This window comes from Mustela lutreola, chromosome 15 (assembly GCF_030435805.1).
Source record: "Mustela lutreola isolate mMusLut2 chromosome 15, mMusLut2.pri, whole genome shotgun sequence".
NCBI classification, from domain to species: Eukaryota; Metazoa; Chordata; class Mammalia; order Carnivora; family Mustelidae; genus Mustela; species Mustela lutreola.
In genome coordinates, this window is record NC_081304.1 from 15,455,234 (window position 1) to 15,473,986 (window position 18,753).

General features: G+C 46.9%; 4 long non-coding RNA genes across 8 annotated transcripts in view; 1 reads left to right on the forward strand and 3 right to left on the reverse strand.

Moving 5' to 3' along the window:
* The window catches only part of LOC131815537 (uncharacterized), an 82,894-nt gene extending 72,158 nt beyond the window's left edge, over window positions 1-10,736 (forward strand). The window contains exons 3-4 of one of the 2 annotated variants that reach the window (XR_009347785.1): window positions 7,248-7,411; window positions 10,632-10,736. This is a non-coding gene — a long non-coding RNA (uncharacterized LOC131815537). Of the gene's footprint in view, window positions 1-7,247; window positions 7,412-9,312; window positions 9,721-10,631 lie in introns of those variants that run through there. The other variant, XR_009347786.1, reaches the window with a different exon arrangement.
* LOC131815532 (uncharacterized) lies at window positions 771-8,814 on the reverse strand. Of its 2 annotated transcripts, none has more exons than XR_009347778.1 (5): window positions 8,225-8,814; window positions 6,376-7,571; window positions 5,966-6,162; window positions 3,975-4,130; window positions 771-1,284 (listed from the first exon to the last, which is right to left on the reverse strand). It is a non-coding gene; the product is annotated as an uncharacterized LOC131815532 (long non-coding RNA). The 2 variants fall into 2 exon arrangements; XR_009347777.1 differs by having other exon boundaries at window positions 6,376-7,692.
* A 45-nt stretch (window positions 10,737-10,781) lies between the features above and the next one.
* On the reverse strand, window positions 10,782-15,222 carry LOC131815533 (uncharacterized). The gene is made up of 4 exons (XR_009347779.1): window positions 15,048-15,222; window positions 13,097-13,354; window positions 11,595-11,692; window positions 10,782-10,918 (listed from the first exon to the last, which is right to left on the reverse strand). It is a non-coding gene; the product is annotated as an uncharacterized LOC131815533 (long non-coding RNA).
* A 213-nt stretch (window positions 15,223-15,435) lies between these two features.
* Window positions 15,436-18,753, reverse strand: part of LOC131815536 (uncharacterized) — a 48,663-nt gene continuing 45,345 nt past the window's right edge. Inside the window, exons 5-8 of one of the 3 annotated variants that reach the window (XR_009347784.1) lie at window positions 18,184-18,422; window positions 16,119-16,174; window positions 15,574-15,857; window positions 15,436-15,484 (exon numbers count right to left, since the gene is read on the reverse strand). This is a non-coding gene — a long non-coding RNA (uncharacterized LOC131815536). Of the gene's footprint in view, window positions 15,485-15,573; window positions 15,858-16,118; window positions 18,423-18,506; window positions 18,562-18,753 lie in introns of all 3 variants that reach the window. The other 2 variants (XR_009347783.1, XR_009347782.1) reach the window with 2 other exon arrangements.

Below are 18,753 nucleotides of genomic sequence, written 5' to 3' on the forward strand. Positions count from 1 at the left end.
TACTTAAAAACTTGTGATCTCAGGCAAGTTAATGTCCCTGGGTCTCAGAGATAAGGTCACCTACCCCATTAGGCTAATGTGCAGAGTAAATCACATGGTTTATATTTAGCTCCTACCACAGCAAGGGATAGGAGATATTCAGTATATACTATTTTGCTACATGTATCCCTTAAATGGGAATGACCTTACATGCCATAGGTAAATAGGGAATTGGTATAACATGAAGTCATGTTGGTTCCTGTATAACTTTTTTCTAGTATCTTCATATTTGAAGCAGCCAGAGGTAAGCCACCTTATGGTAACTGCCTCTTTAACAAGAGGAAATTCTGCATTCTGTGAAAGCCTTTAGGAAAAGCTGAGAATACACAGAGCTGCCCTCTTTACCAACAGAAAAGGACTGATATAGGGATTTTAAGAATCTCTGGCAAGCTTTCAGGACAAATGAAGATGCAGATGAAGCTATGAAGACATTTCCCTTTAAACCAGGAGAGATAAGTAAATGCCACTCCTTAAAAATCCAGTATTGAATTGTGATGCAACTGGTCCCCATTAGGAACTAATGTTCTTGGGGCACCTGGGTGGCTCAGTCAGTTAAGCAAGTGCCTTCAGCTCAGGTCATGATCCTGGAGTCCTGGGATCGAGTCCCACATTGGGGGCTCCCTGCTCAGCAGGGAATCTACTTCTCCTTCTGATCCTCTGACCCTCCTCTTTCATGTGCTCTCTCAAATAAATAAATAAAATCTTAACCAAAAAAAAGAAAGAAAGAGAACTAATGTCCTCCAGGACTTTTATTTCTAAAGCACCACGTTCAAGTCGTGAGCAGCCCCCAGCTCAAGGCCAGGATGCCATGTGTAGATGTTTGTGCACATTGGGGTTTAGTGGGGCTCCCATTATTTTAGTTTTTACTTTTTTAAAAGATTTTATTTGAGAGAGAGCAAGCTTGAGCACAGGCAGTGGGGGAGCAGCAGAGTGGGTAGGGGGGAGAAGCAGGCAGAGCAGGGAGCCAGTGCAGGCTCCATCCCAGGACCAGAGATCATGACCTGAGCGGAAGACAGACACTTAATAGACTGAGCCACCCAGGCGCCCCCATTTTTGTTAGCTTTGACAAAGTTTTTGAGAGTGCTTTGGTTACAGAGTTGTAGGGCTTTAAGTGTGGTCTGTCCCAACCCAGTTTTGTCCCCACCAGTCCATGCCCTAGACCATGGGAGCTTCTCAGGAACAAGTATATGCTATGACAGCAGAGACATCTGTATCCTGTTCCCTCCAATATTTCTTAGGCACTTACTGTTAAAAAAAAAAAAAGGCAATTTAAGTATACTAGTGAAAACAATGGCTCATATTTACTGTGTGTGCTCTACAGGCGATTAGCTTCCTTAATTCTCACAGCAGCCCTGTGAACTACGGGTTCCCTAGGACCTTCTCTGACTGCAGAAACTAAGGCTTACAAGGAACATGAGTAATCAATCAGAGGTTAAGTGACTTGCCCAGGTCACCCAGCTGGAACGTGGTAAAGAATTAAAGCCTGTTTTTTCTATGCATTTAAACACATTGTATTGTTTCTATTGATGTCATGGGGTTTTTTTAAACATAAATGAGCATTACACTTACATTGTTTCTTTAATTTACAGGCGTTGCCCTATTAGGAAGCCCAAGTAAAGGAAAGCTGTTGGTAATTCACAGCTATTTACATTTCACAAGACTCGTATTTCATTCCAAGAAATCAGGCTCATCAATTATTTGCATTTGGTAACATGTTAATTATACAAATAATTAGCCGTGAGACTAGACATGAACATGAAAGTATAATGAATAGTTTTGCTAATTGCTCTTTTCTGTTATGGACAGTCCCTGATCTGAAGTATTAACAGCTCCGATATTCAGCTTGCTAAATTCTCTCTTCACTTCACGGAAAAGTCCAAATCAGGGATGACAGTTAGATTTTCTCTGTCATGCCAGGCCCAACCCGGTGATTGTGACTATTGAAAGCACTGTGTTGAGAAGTGTTCTGGGGGGGGGGGGGTGTCTGGGCCCCAGGGCAAAAGCATGTGGTGATGGATGGGCCTCTGCGTCACAGGGAGTGTGAGTTGGCAGCAGGTAAGCCAGAATTTTGGCCATCTCTGGCCTGTGTGTTGAGAAGTTTATTTCAAGTTTATTTCTTAGGGGTCATAGGATCGTTTCTGCATCCCTTAACAGTCCTACAGATGTGCTGTATTCCGGGGTGGAGATATGAAAAAGAATCAGATGTGGATTCTGTCTTCTAAAAAGAAATGCATAAATGGCCCTACAGGAATTTAAAAGTGCTAAATGCTCTAAATGTAATAGATAGTATGAAATAAAGGATTGGAGGAGAGAACAGATTATTTATAGTAACTGGGGGGCTGGGGCAGAGATGGATCAAGTATCCTTTCTGAGATAGGCCTTAAAGAATATATAGAAATGGGGGGCAGGGGTGAAGTGAGGGAGGCTTAACTTTTTTTCCATTTTGGGGCAGATGATGAATCACCTGCTATGATGAAGAAGGAAGCATGTGCAAGGGAAGAGTTCAGTGTAGTTGGAATGTAGGAAAATAAAGGAAGGTCAAGTTGGGGAACATGGGCAGGCCCAGGTTGGAAAGGGCCTGGGAACACCAGATTAGGAATGTTCTAGAACAATGTCTCTCAAGGTGTGTCCACAGGATATTCATACTTTTTTACGTAACTAAAGGATCCTGCTGTGAACTATGTTGGAGAAACATTGAATTAAAAACAAACACGTTTCTATGCAGGGGTTTTTAGAGCTTTTAAAACACTGATGTACAGTATGGATTTCCAAGAGGGACTTGTACTATGCAGAAATCCCAGACTTAGTGAGCATAGCCCTGTCTTTGGTTCTGTGAACGTAGTGGCCATATATGGTGTGTGATACCCAGAGCACACTTCAGCGTTCCCTGCCAGTTGACCGACTGATGTTTTAGGAACCGCTACTGTTGCATGAATAGGGAGAAAATTTGCCCCCAAAGCAGCATCAATCCCCTCCCACCCTGATTCCCCTGCAGTTTTACTGTTACAAGAATCTGTGTTCAGCTGCTGCCCCTGTGCCCCCCACTTTAGCCAGGACCCCTGCTCTCGTTCCTGGAGCTGTGTTGTTCCTCCCTTCATAAAATTTTGCCTTGTCTCAGGGCTCTAATGGTGCCCTGTTTTGAATCTCCCATCTGTCATCCTGGATCCCAGACATGTTGCCTGTCCTTTCCTCGGCTGCTTGATGCCCCTTGACCCCTCCCCAGCCTGCCTGTACGCTTTCTTTACTGCTGCCCTGACCTCTACATACTTTGAGTGCTTCTGGTCCTTCTGGTAAACCTTGAGCTGTCCCATGTTTAGCCACTTACCACTGCTCTGGGGTGCCTGGCTCCCACAAGACACCTGTGTGCTACATTCTTGCAGGGGGGCTGGGCTTGTGCATGCCCAGTAAACACCCTTCTGCCGCTTTTCCCAGTTATGGTGGCTTCTAGGTGAGATTCCATAATTCTGCTTGGGAGGGATGAACAAGCAGCCTTTAAATTTAACATCATTTAATTATCCCAGGTGGACGGGAAAAAAAAATCATAGCGGTGACATGTTTAGAGCTGCACTCCCAAGCTTCTGTTGATTGGGCAAAATCAGGTGGGATCACACAACACTCGAGAAGGGGGAGTGAAATCTCTGTTTAGAGATCGCTGGGCTGTATTAGGTATTCAGCAAGAAGCCAACCCAGCTGAGATTAGATGAAGCTGGGTGAGTGACCAAAACCTGGCTGGGGCTAAGCATGACCAGCAAGGCAAGTATAAACTGTAGGTGATGAGATGCTGCCTCTATAAACCAACTGTTGTAACCCCAGAAAAGGCCTCAGGATGCATGGCGACAGGGTGCAGCCAAGACTCCAGCCCCAAAAGGCCTCCCAATTTTTGGAACCTGGTAGGAAGAATGACGAACAGAAATATAAAGAAGATATTACCTTACCTTTGCAAAGAATGTGCAGTTCTGGTTGACGCATTTCAAGAAAGGAATAACGGAGTTCACAAGGCATTTTAAGTGATTGGGGTCAGGGGGCTGGAGGGGCTTCCATAGCAAGCCAGGGTGGAGGCTGACAGGGGATATGATCCAGTCTGGAAAATTCTGAAAGGCATGGAGAAAGTGAACGTAAACCCAAACCCACTTATTCGAACTAGGAAGTATTCTGAGATAGTCTTCAAGGAAGAAAAGGTTACTAAATGTATGGAACTCATGACCCCCCACCCCCACTCCGAGGTAGCACAGGCTGAAAATAGAATTGGCTTCAAAGCTGCTTACACACATTGTGGCAGCTGGAGCTGTCCTAGGTTCCCGAGGGAAATCTGATTGTTGGAGATAATAGGGAGGCCCTGTGTGTCTTCCTCAAGACAGCCCTTATCCTCATCCTCAGCATCCATGGCTGGACCACACCCGCCAGTCTTTTTTTTTTTAAGTATTGTCCTCTGCTCAGGTGCCTACCTACTGTTAGGTGGCATGAGAGGTGCTAGTCTGTACCTTATCTTTAATGCTTAAAATAATACTGCAAGAGATAATAGTCACCCCATTTCATAGAAGAGAAATCACTCAGGTTAAGTAACTACTCAGGATCACACACCCAGTAATTGGAGGGGGTGGGACTTGGAAGCCCAAGCATATATATATATATATATTAAGATTTTATTTGATAGAGATCACGGGTAGGCAGAGAGGCAGGTGGGGCGGGGGTGGGAGGGCAGGCTCCCTGCTGAGCAGAGAGCCCGATGTGGGACTTGATCCCAGGGCCCTGAGATCATGACCTGAGCCGAAGGCAGAGGCTTAACCCACTGAGCTACCCAGGCACCCTCTAGGCATATTCTTAATGGTAGTACTGATTCTCCTCTCTCATGTGTATGGTTTTCTGTAGTTCATGCTTAAATTTAGTCTAAGACTACCACCCTAAATTCCAGAAATGGTGGTTTTGTCCTCTGCTCACTGCTGGAGAAAAAGGACCTTAGTCATTCTAGGACTAGCATATTTGTTCTATAAATCTATGGTTCAAAGCTGGAGGGAGGGGGACAGTTAGGGTCCTGGGACGGAGACAAGAAGGGGAAGGGGAGGACCTACTAGGGGGCAGGTGTTTTGAGTGTTCTAACCTGTCATTCTCACAACATCCATTTGAATTTCCATTTTGGCTCATTTGGACCCGGGAGACTGGGTCTCCGATTACATAACGTGCCTACATGCCCATGGTGTGTAGGCAGTAGACCCCGTCTGTGAAACTAAATCTTCCTGGCACCAAAGTTGCCTCCCTGGAAGGAGAGACCATTCCATCTCTGTTCTTCTACAACCTCAAGGCTCATGTCCATTACCACTAACCACCAAGGACTCTCTTTTCCACACCTTGGCCAAGTCCACTGCTGGTAGGGGTGGAGTTCTGGGCCATACAGAAATTCAGGTTGGAATTGTGTCGAACAGACTGTGATCAGTCCTTTTACCTTGTCAACATTTTTCCTAGTCAGCTCTAGGGCTGGTTTTTAACAAGACAGATGGGAATTCTGATTGCTCGAACTCAGGGTTTTTCAGCCTGAGCGTATGGGTATGTGGGCAGGATACTTCTTTGTTTTGGGGGTTGTCCTTTGCATCGTAGGATGTCGAGCAACACTCCTGCTCTCTAGCCCTCAGCAGTATCATCCACAGCATCTCAGTAACCTCCCCCTCCCCCAGCAATTGCGACAACCAGAAATGTCTGCAGACCTTACCCAACAGTTGCCTGGGATCACCCCTTTCTGGAAACCACGACTGTAAGTCAACGGAGCTGGATGGTATCCTTAGCTTGCTGCCCAAAACCCAACAATCCTCCCCTCGGAGCCCCCTCCCCAGCGTAAGCCAAGGAGCCGTGGCCCAGTGACACCTGTGGGTGGGGCTGGGCTGCTCTGGTTTGGGGGAGGGAACGCTGCACAGATTGCTGGCCCTCTACTTACTCGATGCCCCCACGAGACGTGAAAAATGTAGAGCTTTCAACGTGCAGATGGCTCGCGCTGCTTAATTACCAGCCGAATGCATGCTAACATTTTCCTCCCTCCCCCTGCCTGCCACGGCCCTCCAGGAGCAGGGAAGGCATTAATGACGGGAGCGGTCGCCCTTTCCTGCATCCTTATCACACACTAATTATTTTATTCTAAAGAGACAAAGTAGAGAGAATGTAACATATGATTCTGACGACAAACAGTTTTTAAAAAAAAAAAAAAAAAAAGACTGTCTGCTTTTCCTAGTGACTAGAGCATTGGAGCTGGTTGCTAAGCAACTGGGAAACTGCCGACTCGTGTACTGGCCATGCTGGTTTCGGAAATGAGCCATAAAAGGAATTCCCCAGTGAGAAGGGGTCCCATACCATTGCCTGGTTGCCATGGACACCATACATAAGTGATGGGTCCTGGGTGACAGGCCCCGCTGCAGGCACGAATGGTAGGAGAAAGGTATGGACGCCTTCCTCCCCTGCGTTCCCCATGCAGGCACATCCATCGGAGCCCCCTCCGCTTCCCCACGCTTTCCCCTGCAAGCGAGGTCTGAATCGAAGGGGCTGAGACATTCTGTCCAATTTCAGCTCTGCTTTTATTTAGTATGTTCGTCTTTGCTCAAGTTGGAAGGGAGTCTGCAATCTGGAAGGCAAATTTTTAAGCAAGAAAAGATGCCTCGGGTGGCAGACGGTCTGTCTGTCTATCATCCACCCCTGTGTGGGGACCACACAGCGCCAAGATCGGGCACAAGGGCAGCTCTCTGGGTTCATGCATTCTATTGGCATTTTTGCAAAACAAGAGAGATTAGCAGGGCAAAAGACAATAGCAGTGACTCCAAAATGAAACTGGCATGTCACGCAGAGTGCGGCCCACAATAGGCCATGGTGGTTCTGTCAGAAATTAGAAACAGACTTCAGATAATAGGAATGAAAAATGTGAGGCACATACAGAGATGTGGAGCTTGAGTTAGCTGGGCTCCGTCTGCGTCACAGCAGAACACATAGGCCTCTTGTAACATCCTCGACCACATCCTCACGGACCAGAGACCTGGGACACTGGCCATGAACCCCGGAGGTAGAGGAGGAGATGGACCCAGAGAACAGCAGTGATTTGCTCAAGGTCAACAGGAGACAAACCTTGCTGAAGGGTGATCCAGGAAGGACAACTCCACATTTTTAATATTGCAGCCTAACAAGTTACCCTAAAATTGAACATATTTAAACAACGAACGTTTATTGTCTTACAGTTTCTGTGGGTTGGAATCCAGAACCTCCTTGCTGGGTACCTCGGATTTCAGGGATCCTTCACAGACTGCGTCAGGACGGCGGATGGGCAGCAGTGATCTTGGGGCTTGAGGGGCACGGACATGGTTGTTGGTAGACCTCCCTGGCAGGAGACTTCAGCTCCTTGGTACGTGTGCCTCTCACAGGGCAGTTCACAGCCTAGCAGCCAGCTTCCTCAGAGCCAGAGAGCACCGAAGATGGAAGTGCTTTCTTAACCTAAGCTCAGAAGTACTGTCCCCTCATTTTTATCCTGTTCGTGAGAATCCAGTCACTAGGTCCAGCACATCCTGAAAGGGAGAGGATTCCATGACAGCATGGATCCGAGGAGGTGGGGACTTTGGGGGGGCCATCGCAGAGGCTGCCTACCACCATCATCTGGTATGCTTCCTGGATCCAAACTGGGAGACTCTGAGAGAGACGGGGGGTGGAGATCAGGCTCCTAATTAGGCCTGGAACACGGGAGATGGCAGAGCAAGGCTGTCTAGGGGAATCTAAAGGGAGTGGACTACAGGCAAACAGGAGGAGAGTAACAGCCAAGAAAGGCAAGAGAACCCGGGGAAAAGAGAACCCGGGAATGGGGCCAGAGAAGGGGTGGGAGAAGGGAATTGACATGAAAGACATTTAGAAGAAAGCAGGAAGGCAAAAGAACTGGAAGAGTAAGAGGGAATGAAGACCAGGGAGAGGGGAGGAGAAATAGGGTAAGAGAGCTAGGAGGCCAAGAGCTTAAGCACATGGTGCAGCAGAGCAGGGGGAGAAGGGAAGGGTGGGAAGAGGTAGACAAAGGGGGAGGTACTGTGGGCAGAGGTGGCAACTGGGGAGTATTTATCAAGGACTGAGAATTTGCCGTGTATTACCTGCCTAAGCCTTCCTCCCAGCCACCAATGTAGATGCGATCTACAGGATTTTAGAAATGGGGAAATTTGATTTTAGGATCACGTACCTGCCCAAGGCTGCAGAGTCAGGAAGTAGCTGCGGGTGGGTGGTGGCAGGCAGCAGACCTCAGACCTCAGTCATCTCTGTCAAAGGGGGGTGAGGGACAGGGAGTCTACTGGCCTACCTCTACACATGTGTCTTCTCCTGTGTCTGCTGCCAGGTCCCTGGAGCCCCATGTCCCAGCACAGATTTGGAAGGCTGAATTCCTTGCCAGTAACAGGAGCCTCATCAAACATGGGGTGCAAAGCAAGTCCCTCATTTGATCATAGGGACCCACATATTAAAACTCCTCTGCTACACTGTACAGTTAGTTCTCTACACCTACATGACTAAGAGCCATGAGGACACCATGTCTGGTTCTTCAAGTCTTCCCACCGTGACTTGTACGGTCTTGAGGAAAATCCAAAAAAAATTTGCGGAATCAAACATTTCCTTCTACTGAATCCACTGAGAAAGTCTGCCTTATTAGCTTCATAGCAAAGAGAGAGAAGACGTGCTCTTTTCCTTCGGGCCAGCTCCCCACTAGCTGTTTGATTTTGGGCAGATTACTTAACCACACTGGAATGCAGTACTCTTATCAGTTAAACAGACAGGTTGGCTAAGTGATCTTTTTTTTTTTTTTTTTTTTAAAGATTTTATTTATTTATTTGACAGAGAGAAATTACAAGTACACTGAGAGGCAGGCAGAGAGAGAGAGAGAGAGAGAGGAGGAAGCAGGCTCCCTGCTGAGCAGAGAGCCTGATGCGGGACTCGATCCCAGGACCCTGAGATCATGACCTGAGCCGAAGGCAGTGGCTTAACCCACTGAGCCACCCAGGCGCCCCAGGCTAAGTGATCTTTAAAATCTTTTTCTAGCTCTGAAATCTCACAAATTACATACCAGGGACTGGAATTAGGAGTCCAAGTGGAAATGGTCAATGGATCTGATACCGACACAGGCTGCCACTTAGGTGGACTTGATGGAGAAGTGTTCTGAATTCCATTTGGCCAAGATGCCAGTCCATCAGTAGGCTTCTCAAGGGAAGCTCATCTCCACTCAGTTGTGGCATCTGTGTGTTGTCCTGACTCCAGGAGCTTAATTCTCCTCCTCACCAGGTTCTCGCGCTCATGCTGTGTGAGGAACTCAGACTCATCAACTCTCAAAATAAGACGCCACCTGGGGCACCTGCCAGACTGACATCAGGGAGAAACAGAGGCTCAAGGTCGCCAGGAGAATGTCATAGGAATTAGGATGCCTGGGTTCAATCACACTTTTCAGTTGTTAGTGTTCAGAGCTGGTACCTAAATAAAGGACGGTGTCACATACCTCTGATTGGCCTCCGCCTGCCTGGGCAAGTTAGAGCTGGTCTGCCTCCCACACCAGGGTCCACAAGGTACCCAGGGATAGGTGAGCACTTTTGAAAAGCATCTAAGGGGTAAGCATATGCTATTCCTGGAAATCCACTGATGGTGGATCAAAGATCATCTTGAGAATAAAGGCTGTATCTATTCACTTCTAGATCTTCCGCCCACTGACGAGGATGGATGGGAGCATTTTGAAAAGGGTTGAGATTAATCCATTGATTGTGGCCACTGGTTACATCTCCTGGTACTTCTGCATAAAGAAGGCATTTCCTAACTTCACTTTCCTAACAATTTTTAAAAGCCTTAAACACACACACTCTACACCCAAGGTGGGGCTTGAACTCATGACCCCAACATCCAGAGTCCCATGCTCTACCGACTGAGCCAGCCAACACCCCATGAATCTTTTTTGATTGGCAGATAATTCATGTAGAAGACACCAGTATGGAACGGTCATTTTAGGGACGCTCAGGGACTACGGAGAGTCCCACTTCCTCACACATGCTCGAGAAGCTAAGCGTAGCAGACTGCTGGTGTCCTGCCCAGAGCCATTTGCATTTCAGCCATTTACATTTGGCTTGGCCGCCAGCTGCCAGCACTTACTCTCCAAGAGCTTTCTTGGATTGCAATAGCCTCTGCCCCTGTAGAAGGCAGAAGTGCTGGGAAATTAACACCTCCTTCCCCTAATGCAGCCCTCACCTAATTTAGACCACGGGAGCCCATGGATAAAAAGCCCAGGCTCCCACTCCTTCAGGTGGTTTTGAAGCCAAGACAGGCCCTCTCCACTGCCTCCCAGAGTTTCCCAGCAGGACTGGGCACCACCAGCCCACCCTCGTGCCCTCCATGTCTTTGCTTGAATTGACTTCCTTCCCTTCCCTGTCTTATCTCCCTAGTAAGCCATTTGCACGTAAACCCTTATCTGAAGGCCTGCTGCTAGGGGAACCCCAATTTCTGCCAGGGCCATAGGAAGGAACAGAGAAAGATGACAGTTTTTCAGAAGCATTTCTGGAAGTGTGTGCCCCCACGGTGCATGTAAGCATTTCCTTACAGCTCATTACCTACCTTTACAGAAATGCCGTGGTCCGAAGTGTTGCTGACTACAGACCAGTCAGAAATGGGAGATGAAGCCTCTCTGAACTGGTCCTGGAGGTTCCTAGAAACGTGGTCATGATTTGCAAAATTGGTTTACTCACGATTTTCTTCTGGAAAGATGCAGCATGCTTGTATCGATAACCAAGCATGGCACCCTGGAGACTCAGGTCTGGGGAATCATGAGAAGACACGGTACTGGAGCTGGGCGGGAACTACATGGGGTCATCTGGTTTGCCTCCAGCAGCATCTGGTCCCAAGGCTGCCCCTGTGCCGAGGAAGGGGGAGGGGAGAGCAGCAACACCATAACTTGGAGAGTTACCGAGTAGGAAGCAGCTTATGGCATGTGGGCTCAGTTTTCCGCAAAAAGCTCGTAATATAACTTGTCAAAAATGGCACTGTGAACCCAAATTATAAGATAATTGTATTCAGTCCCAAATTTAACACAATAAAGGTTATTTGCTCTCATGCCCTAGCAACCATCTCCTGGGGGGAGGGGGAAATACCATACAAAAACAAAATGTAAACTCGCAAAGCAGTAATAAAACCAGCACACAACTATTCATTTCAAGTCTATTTTGAAAAGCCTTTGATAATACCAGTAATTCCCTATAAAGCTTCTGTTCTCTTGCCACAATTCCCTTCTGGAGATAGAATACAGCCCTTCCTTTTACAGAGAGAAAGTCCACTTTATTTCCCAATTTTAAACGTTTGTCGTTCTCAAAAATAAATAAATAACCGAAATCCCTGACCACCTCTGGGCAGCTAAGCCTACCACGTAGTCAGGGCTCATTGGCAACATCGGCATCAGTTCTCCTTGTTTTGCACAAGATTCATTTGATGGTCTCTGCAAGATGCTTAAATGTAGCCCACGAGACTTGTCAAGATCTAAAACATTTCAGTGAAAAGAAAATTCAGTGGTCTACCCCTTTCCAAATACTGACCCTTCCTAGCATCCAGGTTGGGTGGTGTCCCTCTGAGGTCCTGGGTGACCCTGCAAGGGCTGAGCAGTTCCACACAGTGCGACTACAGCAGAGTCTGCCTACAACGGAGGAAAGGGTTTAAGACACTCCCGGTTGTTAAGAACAGAAATCTCCTTAGACAAGCTCCTGTAAGAGAGCGATGGTTGTAAGAGCTCATGGACCCCAAGGAAAGCTGAGAGATCAGCTCAGGAAGAGTGGCTCAGGGGAGTGGGGGGACAGATGAAGGGCAGGCAGGTGCCCCTACAAGGGAGTGGGCATAGTCTCTGAAAGTAGGAAGACAGCAAGGAAGCGAAGGTGGGGAAAGAAGTACAGGAACTGAAGAGAGGAAAGACTGCATAACCTGAGAAGTCAAGGAACACCCTCCCCACGTGCTTTGGCTCATAGCCACCCCCTGTCGCTGAAGGTGGGCCGTCCCTAATGAGGAGCCGGCCTACAGAACACGAGAGGTTGCAAACACAAAGCCCTTCCAAGTTACCAAATTGGTCATTCTGATTTACATGGAATTGGGTCATTCAGATCTCTGTTCTAGTTTTATGGGCATTTTTAAATTGTTGAAGTTACATTTATTGAAATGATGTACACGATTTTGATGAAGTCCATGTACTTTTTGAAATATTTAATTTCTACACCCTACATGGGGCTCGAACTTACAACCCTGAGATCAAGAGTTACATGCTCCACCAACTGAACCAGCCAGGCAGCCTGCCATGTACTTTTTATACTTTAGTTTTATAGCTTGAATAATTTGGTTTCCACATGTGCTAGAAATGATCTGTACTTGGCATTGGGGCTACTCTGATGTGGGCCACAACTGACATGGACTTCAGTTGGCTTCTAGGTTTATTTCCACATCTGTGGCGGCCCTTCTTTGTCCCAAAATATATGCCTGAAACTTCAATAAATCCGTGCTTAAATTCCGTTTCCATTTTTACCAGGAATGCCTCCAGCTATCTGTGATGTTAAAGGCACTGTGATAAACACTGATACGGGTATAGCAAGGCCTACCCCTGTGTTTAGGGGTCTTACAGTTTGAAAGTGGAGGGGCTATGTGGAAGGAGAATTAGGCAAAATTAGTGGTATATACCAGCAACTGGAAGGCAGGAGAGATCAGTATCAGACTCTTCTTTAAGCCCCACCCCCAGCTCTGTGTCTGGAGCCTAGGACCACCCCTCCATCTCGCATACCCCACCCCCCAGTCTCTGTCTAAAGCCCACCCCTCTCCATCCTACTCATACCGTAGCCAGGCTTGGCAGGCCTTCCATTGCATGTGGTCTCCCCGTGACCTCCACAGCATGGAGGTTCATCCCAGGACCACGGGAGTCACAGCTCTCTCCGGAGGCTCAGTGGGGCCTTTCGGACAGCCTGAATCCACTGGGACTACGCAGATCTCGGGGAGGCCCTGAGCACCGCACCGTGAACATCTGTCCAAGCTGCAGGGTAACTCGATCCCCTTGGCTACTCACTTTTGGGACTCTCAGTTCCGACTTCACTCAGGACTTCTCAGTTCTCATTTCTCTCCTGAGAGTTCCATTTCTCTCTCCTGAGAGTTCTTTATGCTTTGCTCAGACTGGAGTATGTGTGTGTGCCTCCTGGAGTGGGAGAGAGCTGAAGGGTTTGCCAGCCCACATGCTCTCTTCTTGCCTCCCTGTCCACAGCTGCCTCTCAACATCCAGGTGAGTACTCCCAACCACACGTCTCGGTCAGCCCATCCTTGGAGGAGCCTGAGTACCAAGGGCAAGTTTGGGTTAGTGGTTGTGAAGACAGAGTTGTTACAAAGCCAGCCACAAAATATCACCCTGGAATCCCTGTCCCTGGAGGGTGGGTGCAGATCCTTCCTGCCTTCCCTCTGCCCTGATTCTAATGGGGGAAGGAATCAGACGCCCAGGATTTTCTAGTCCGCTTGCTGCCAGCATCATTGGTTGCCTAAGACCCAAGGGTCCTCCCCAGACGCCCCCAGCCTGGGGCCTAAGCACCGTGGGGGTAGTCGGAGACTCTTAGTGCTTTCAAAGGGCAGCCTTTAGAACAGACCCCGGCCAAAAGCATCTGATTCTTATTCCTTCTTATCTTATTATTAAGATAGTTAAGACAAGTAGATAAAGATTATCTTAAGATAAATAAATATAAATATCTTAAAAATAAAATTAAAAAACAAAAATTAAAAAATAATTAATTAAATAAGATAATTAAGATAAGTAAGGTTAAGATAATTATTAAGATTCTTATCTACCCAAACCAGAGGCTAAAGGACAGGTTTTACCAGAGCTCCTCTCCCCAAACTTGAAAAGCGAGTTCATCTGCCCCTTTACTCTACACACTGGGGCTTCCCTCCTGTTCTTAAGAAAAAGGCAAAGCCTCCCACTCCATGCTAACTAAAGATCACTGTGTGGCCTGGGGACTACTGGCTGCTGGCCAGTTGTCCCAGTTTGCCGGGTTCAGGGCTAAAAGCAGCAGAGTCCCGAGCAACCTGGTACAGGCTGATCAATTCACCGAGAACAGATCCTCTCAGACCAGTTGCCCAGCATCCGTGGGACCTGCACGCAGTGTCACCAGATCCCACGGGGGCAAAGAGCTAGGTCTGGAACTGCAGGCTGCAGCCTGTCCTTTGCCTTATTCAGAATTCTTGCTGTGTTCAGAGCCCAAGTTAGGCTTTGTCCCCTTAGATCTGGATAGGGAAGGAGCAAGGCGGAACAGAGATTTTTCACCATCACGCCATCCCTGAAATACACTCTTGTTTTGTCAACCTCGGTTGTTGACAGTTACTTGTACATTGAGAAATACTGGACTGCTGAGAGTTGGGCCAGGGACCTGCCACACCCAGACTGTCCTTCCTCTGTCACCTACACTCCTTACAGGGTCACGGGGGACTCTAGACTCCCTGAGGGCAAAGAGGCACTTATTCTAGCTGGGGTTTTGGCCCCAAACCCTACTGTCAAACTCCAGAGAAAGGCTTCCTCTGGCTGAATCAGAACCAAAGCACAAAATTCAGATCTGAGCTCAAACCCCTGTGATGTGAGGAAAAGCCAAGCCAGGAGAGTCACTGGGGACCAGAGCCGAAGAACAAGGGAGGGGTAGAAAGCAAGGACGAGTTTGCCCCAATGGCTCCAGCCAGGCGGGTCTTCTAGCCAATGTGTACCTTGGTACAGAGTCCAAACAGACTACATGTGTGCTCTGAACCTCTATTTTAAAAGTTCTAGAACTACGTATGTGGCCCATTAAAATGCTCTAATTCGACCAGTTCACTGAGCTCGCCGCCTCATGGGAGAGGTGAGTTTCCCCCACCTTGAAAGCCGCCCCATGCAACTATCCACAGGACTCGTGTCAAGAGACCTAGGCTTTAGGATTTTTCAAAATGTATGACTGGTTCAAGGTAAATCATTTCCCCATTTCCTCACCTGTAAAATTGACTGGACTAACCTTTTGGGATTAAGATTTCCTCCAGCTTTAGGATTCCTCCGTCTGTCTCTCACACACTCACATATCTCCATCAGCCTGTCCTTGGAGAGAGCCTGTCTGAAACACGCACATGTACGCACACTTATTCTGCTTTATCTCTGGATATTAACTCAAATGCTGTGCCGAGCCACATTAGAGCCTGAGGCAACAGAAGAAAGAAAAATCATTAATACTGGTCTTCTCTTTATTTAAAATGTTGATACCTTGTTCATCATGGATTCATTATGGATTGAATTCATTATGGATTGAGTGGATGAATCCATTCATCATGGATTTGTAAAGTATTCATCTTGATTACTGAGTTTCTGGAGCCCCCTTAAGTTGTACACCCGGGGTAAGTGATTCACTTGCCTCCCTCTGGTTCCAGTCCGTTTAGTCCTTCTCTGCATCTGGGTGATCTGCGTCATGAGGAAAAAAGATGACATGCGACCCACATTACAAAGTCCCCAGAGACAGCTGCATGGTTACTGTATTATTAGTAACTCACCTCTAATTTCTAGGGGTTTTTTTGTTTGTTTTGTTTCCTTCAGCCTAAAAATTGATTACGGGGTCCTTCTGGTCTGGTTTTTGGTTGTTGTTGGTTTGGTTTTTTTAATCCATCCCACCACATACCAAATGCCAAGCACAGAGATAAGTGCTGAATGACTGTAACGACATAGCGGAACACGTACGAAATCCAGATTTCACGCCCTCCTTTCTCTTGACCTTTCACAAGATGATTATTTATCACTTAAAAAATTTCTGAAGTCCAGAAAATAACAACACAAGCAGCTAGAAAAAACCAGAAAAGTAAAATAGCCAATGTTACCAGATCATGAAAAAGAAACGTGGGGTTCATTCCCCGTTTTTGCCTTGGAGAGTCCAGAGGAGCAGAGGGGAAGGAAGACTAGGAAGCCCTCATGGGACCAAGAGGATTCCAGACCTCCTCATTCTGAGCAGGGTCCCCATTCTCTGACCTAAGAAACCAAAGCTGCCACTTACTCACCTCCTCACAGGAACATCTATAGAAAAACATCTTTGAACCACACTCACCTGGGCTCAGGATGGAGCACGAAGGACGCCGCGTTGAAATGTTCTCTCTGCAAATTCTGCATTAGAGGACATTTTGAAGGAATGTTATTTCTTTCAATTTGATGCATTAATAAAGACAAATAGCTGTACAAATGGATTTGTGCTGAAGTGAACGCGGGTGTCCAGGAGCTACAGTGAGGGAGGGCACCAGGCTGCGCTCTCCTTCTGGGCCACTCCCTGGTTGCCTGGCCTGGAGCAAATCACCCACCGTCTCCTGGCTCCATAGTCTCTATCTGGAAAAGAGGGTCTCCACTAGTGGCTGCTAAAACCCCCCTAAGGCCAACGTTATGTAGGGGGCGCTATGAGAGGACGGAGCAAAGTCTGTTAAATCGTCCCTCCTGTCTCCCTGTCCTGTTGGCTTTTTTTCATAGACAGTGTCAGATTCTTAATTAGTAGGTTTCAAATGTGAAGAATACAAAGCTTTCCTATAGATTTGGGAGGGACAAAGGGTTGCCTTTTAGAGCAGGGAAATAAGTTTGCTTAGGCTTCTATCTGAAGCAAGTCTCACACACACACACACACACACACACAGACCCCTTCCCCACAACAGATGAAATGGAAGCATGAGAGATTGTAAAAATCAGGGACTCTGATTTGGCAAAGAACAAGTGCCCTGGTGGTATTTTTTAAAAGGTTTTCATTCCATTTCCAACACCTTTGTGCTTCCTTTATGAATTTCTCCATCTCTTTCAACTCTACAATGAGCTATTTTTAAGACTGTTTTCCTTTCATACAGTAATACTGTTCAGATAGGCAACTTAATTGTCCTCATACTTTTTCTTAGTCTTTCAAGACCTTTTGTTATGATGAAATAATTTTAGACACACCAAGCAAAGACCCATTAAATACACTAGTTCGCTAATGAATTATTGTGGGTGGTAAAACTTAATTTCATTCTACCCATGATCTTCACGTATCTGCTAAATTTTTATAGACGAGAAATGAAGGCTGCAAATAACTGCAGTAGAATGAGAATTTCTCTTAAAATGTTAAGTCTGTTGTTTCATTTATGCCAAGACATACCCAAAGAAAAATCTATAAAAATACTTCACGAAATGCAAATGGTTCAGCAGGTCCATTCTCAGGGCTGATGCTGCAAATGTTTGTACAGACGGAACATGCTCAGGACCTGGGAGACCCCTGTGTTGGTGGATCAGAAGAGAATCTGATACGTGTTTCATATGTGTTTCAACTTATCTGGTTGGACGTGTTGGCTCTTAGCATGCTTGCTTGAACATGGTATTGATGAGACCAAGAGCCTGGACTGAATGGCCATTTGGCTCACCCGGTGTTGCTCAGTTCAATAGGTCAGGCTGAAGCCCTAACACCTCTTCACCATTTTACATTTCACACTGCTCTATGGGAGGACACAGACGAGGACAGAGGGTGTGGATGATGTTAGGTGGACCCTTCCCCGCAGCATGGAGAGGATCGCCAAGCACAGGCTGTACTCACTGAGGGCCAGGGAAGCCACTTTAACACACAAGGGAGAACACATTTTAACAATAGCAGGTCTGACCAAATAACTCTGGAAGGTGGGAAGAGAAAAAAGAAAATGATGATACAATGATGACAGTAGTGATCCCGGTTGGGGCACCTGAGTGGCTCAGTCGGTTAAGCGTCCGAATCATGATTTCAGCTCAGGTCATGATCTCAGGGTTGTGGGATCGAGCCCTGCTCCCCACTCACCATAGAGTCTGCTTGAGATTCTCTCCCTCTGCCCCTCCCCCATTCATAATGTAATATAATATAATGTAATGTCTTGTAATGCAATGTAATGTAAATATGATGATCCCAGTTGGCGAGTAGAGCGCTAGGGAGAGGGCTGTGCCTTCAGAGAAAAAGGGCAAAAGCCAGAGTTCTCTTTAGGGAGGCAGGACAAGTATCACAAAGCAAGAAAAGGTCTGAGTCCTATGGCCAAAGAGAAATCTTTCCAGACCAACCAAGGACTCTGACAAACATAAAATCGGGTTGACTAGCAAGTGCCCCCTTATTTACAACCAGTCCCTCCCAAGCCAGCTCTTACTTAATGTCAGTGCCAGCAGACGAAGCAGTAGAGTGCTGATTTTTCCTTAGTCAGATTTAATTCTGGTTACTGGCTTAACTGTGTGCAGATTTCTCCAGAGGGCTCCGCAGGCCTAGTGCCTTAACCACTGCTTCATCTCTTCTCCTGACTCCGCTCTCACTTCTCTCCTCCTTTCTTTCTAACCTCCAAACCACGGACCGAGGAGAGGACGCAACCAAGGAGAGTAAAAAGGAGACGGTCTGAAAGAAAACAGATAAGAATCCCCAAATTCATGTGCCATCGCCCCCAAATAATGACTAAGGGAAGTCTGATGGCATTCTTACCAATGTGGAGTTTAGGGCTTAAGAACGTAGCCGCAAAGATCAGCATCAGCGACAACTTTAAAGAAAAAAGGAAGACAAAGAATGAAAATGCAGTTGTCATAATTCTGCAGTCTCTAAAAATAACTGTTTCATTGTACTTCCACACACACACACACACACACACACTCTCACACACACGACCTGATACCTTTTTTTTTTTTTTAAATATTAAATGTCAGTGAGCCAGGAAAGACTGCAGAGAATAAGA